We start from the raw sequence: 3980 nt of genomic DNA, 5'->3' as shown, positions 1-3980 counted from the left end.
CCCCCCCCCCCCCCCCCCCCCCGGAGATTGCCGGGCGAAGCCCGCGTGGCTCGGCGGCGGCGGGGCCCTCTTCCTCCTCCGCCCGGGGCTGGCTGGCGCGGGCCGGTGGCATCAAGGGGAGCTCGAGCGGCGGCGCACGCTCGGGGCGGCGCTTCTGGCCGCCGAGGACACGCACGGGGACTCGGGGCGCGCGGATCTAGCGAGGGGCGGCGCGGGCTGGCCGCGGCCGGCTCGCGAACGCGGGGATCTGGCGCGGTGCGGCGCATGGTGGTCGCGGCCGGTTCGCGGGCGCGCATGGTGACCGCGGCGGCTCGGCTGGGCGACGGTGGTCGCCTTGGTGTGCGCGGCGTGGCTGCTCGGCTGGGCGGCTGCGTGTGGTGTCCGGCGGGGGACCTGGATCTGGCAGGTCTGCGGTGGGTTGGCGGCCCGGGCGGGGTTTCTACCGGCGGCTGGCAGTGCCTGTTGGCGATTGCTGGAGCAGGAAGGCTTCGCTCGTGGTTTGGACGCGGGGTGCAGGATCGGATCTGGTTTCCTGCAGGCCCGTCGACGAGGAGGCTTGCTGGTGGCCCTGCACAGCGTTGGCGCGCTCGCTGTGTGGGGGGTGCACGGTCCAGTGGAGGTACGGGTCGGCCTCGGCCGGCTGCGTGGGAGTGGCTGCCCCGGGCGAGTAGCCTGGCCGGTGCTAGCCGACCGGCGACGACGGCGCTCGTGGGCGTCGCTATCCTCCTTGGAGGCGTCGTCCGGAATCTTCGCAGCCTCTACTCCTGGATCAAGTTCTTCGGGTGAAAGCCTAGATCCTGCTGTAGGGTCGGGCGGTGGCGTCGTCTTCAACGTCGTTCCCCTCTTTAGGACGCCGTCTTGAAGACCTTGATCCCATTAGTGCTTCCTGCGGCTGGACGTGCACGGTGGCTGACGGCGGTGAGCAATGTCGGAGGCGTGGCCTTGGTCGTGGTAGTCGGCTCTTCTTCTCCGGTGTGTCCGTGGGTGTGCCTCGACCGCTTGTTGTTGTGAAGTCGAAGCCGCGGTAGGGGGCCGGTGGTATACGATGACGCGTGACTGATGGCTCGTTCGGTGATCCTCCGTGACGCCACCCTTGCCTGTTTCCTTAGTAGTTTCTTCATCGGAGTCGGAGCTGCGCTGCCTAGTATGGATTGTATGAAGTGTTGTGCGGCAGCTATTAGGGCTGTTGTTTCTTTTCTTTTCTTTTCTCTTTCTTTGATCTTCGGATCTGGTCCTAGGACCTTCATCACCCTGTTGTTTTCCGCTGCTTCCTGCTATTATTAATGAAATGCCAGCGATGCTGGATCTTTCAAAAAAAAAATCTATAGTTTCAATTTTTGTTTTGATCTCACATTTGGGCTTCCGATACTCTAAATTTCAAGCATCCACGAGCTGGAAGCCATATTGCATCCATCTACTTTTGGCATCCGCGAAAGAAGTGCAGCAACGGTATCCTCAAATAAAATAAAGAGTAAATTCCGGTTTTTACTCCCTATTTTTACATTTTTGACAATAATTACCCCATTTAGCAAGATTTCATCCGTTTTATCCAATTTAGCAAAAGTGTTGCCACTGTTTACCCAGTTTAATATTTTATGAGCATTCTGACACGCTGGTCCAATTGTGTTACCATGTTTGATATTTTTGGAGTTGATGGTATTCTCCTATTATTTATAAATCAGATCATTCTCCTATTATTTGCAACAGATCATGGAAATACACTACTATCAAAATTTATTAATATAGACTACAGATTGCTCCGAGTTCACATGTTGAAAACAGGTTGAATGATGCTTCCCATTTATAGATAGCACCAGGACCTTATAGTACAGCTGAATAACATCACATGTATAGATAGCTTCACTAGTTCACAACTGCAGAAGCTTCAGAATACACCAAACAGTAGCAGTGGCACATACACCGTGTCAGTCTTCACCTTTCTTAGCTCCTACACCTTGCAAAGCTCTCCATCTAGGATGCTAACATCATCTTGTCCTCCATCACTTCCAGGAGCTGTCACAAACCACAAAAATCATCCTCCATCTATGCGCCTTACAACCACTGAAGGAGATCTGGGTTACTCTAAAATATATTCTGATAAAGGTTTATCAAACTGAAGAAGTAAAAGAATTCCAATATTCAAAATGTTGAAAAACACTTTAAATCAATGTACCTCAATTACAGAAGGGTGATATATATATAGACATGATCTTCTAATAAGCATCTTAATTTTGTCCGAATTAAACGCCTAACCAGCAAATGCATGAGTCAGGAAAATTTTAGAATACACAAATTGCTGTAATAGAGATGGTCAAAATCATGTGGAATGGGGTATGACTGAGAGGGCTTGTTTGTTCACCAACCTCGCTGATTTGTTGGACCAGACGTCGCCATAGAACCGCCATCAACTGAGCACAGACTAATAGGGTCCCTGCTATGTCGTCAAAGTAGGAAGAAGAACTAAGCACAACCTGATGCGGTCACATACATGATTAGTTTTTTAAGTATATCAAATTCAGAGGACTACGCCGACGTCAGCGAACTTGACGGGACCATCGGATTCCACGAGGTCATTTCTTGCCATGATGTTGTGGCCATACAGCCCGGCCCGAGGAGGTATGAAAGCGCATGGCCAGGACCTCAGCACCCGCCACCGTCGCTGTCATCGTCGCCACTGCTTGACAATCCTGAGCAACGATTGGGGGCGAGCAACGCAAGCAAGAACCGAGTAGAGGCGAGCATGGCGCTCGCCGCTCGGCCGACTCGCACGTTGTGCGTTGGACGCGATGCGAGTGATCACCATCAGGCTGTCCTGGTCGGTAGAAGCTACGAGGACTGGTTCGGCAGGGAGAAAAATAGGCAATAAAAAATCATTGATGTGGCATGCCAGCTGGACCAGACAATTGAAAATTATCGGTCAGAACACAAAATCTCGCTAAACAGGGTAAATTCTGGCAGAACTTTTGCTAAATGGGGTAAAACGGACAAAATCTCGCTAAATAGGGTAATTAGTGTCAAAAATGTCAGAATAGAGGGTAAAAACCAGAATTTACTCTAAAATAAAAGAAGAAGAAGGTGGTCAGTGGCATGGCCGGCATGCACCGGAGGCCCCTGAGTACGAGGCTGGCGGCGAGGGCCAGCATCTGCATTTCCGGCCACGCCCGTGGCACCTACTCAATGTCGCAGTGGATGACGCGCGCTTGCGGTGGCGGCCGCCGCGGCCTGGCGGTGGGGGCCGTCCATGGATCAGATGGATGGACCGGGCGAAGTCTTCATCGTCTGGGGTTTGTGGACGGGTCGGGGGCTCTGTTTTCCCTCTCGCCCTTTGGATCTTTTGGGTGATCGGGCGGTCCAATTTATGTGCATCGTGCCATCTCAGGACTACTCTGGGAATGCATGCCTTGTTCTGGACAACTGATTTTTATGGGGTTCCATAAATAAGATGGGTTTCCCACAAGAAGTTCTAGAGCAAGCCCTTTGAATCTCAATTATGATTTTGCTATTGCGCAGCTAATTTGCTTGCTAATTCTTCATCTCCGTCTAGTTGCACGAGTTGGAGTTCATTAGCCATGTCGGGCAAAGGAGACGGCAATGGCAGCGCGTAACCTAGAAAATGAGATCTCACCACAATGTGACGGTGGCTTGAAAAGGAGTGACTGAAGTTTAAAAGAAAACCGGACATGTGTGCTATAACCAGTCCAACCAAACATGCACTCAATAAATGACATAACTGTGTGCGTCAATTCTCAGGACATGGATAGAGCCATAAGTAGGTTCTCTGTTCCTACCTCTTTCTCAAGAATTGTAGTTGCATGCCGGAAAATTGTTGCTCGAGCACACTGACGAGAAAACGATAACGAGTGTTAGGAATGGTAGGCAACGGGAGCACCGGCAATAGTTCCATTCAGGAACTGTGTGAGAGCAACGTAGTATGCATATCAACAGGATATGTTCAAGCAATCACGCTATTAGCAAGATCT

The sequence above is a fragment of the Triticum urartu genome, chromosome 5 (assembly GCF_003073215.2).
Source record: "Triticum urartu cultivar G1812 chromosome 5, Tu2.1, whole genome shotgun sequence".
NCBI lineage: Eukaryota > Viridiplantae > Streptophyta > Magnoliopsida > Poales > Poaceae > Triticum > Triticum urartu.
This window is presented reverse-complemented; position numbering follows the sequence as displayed.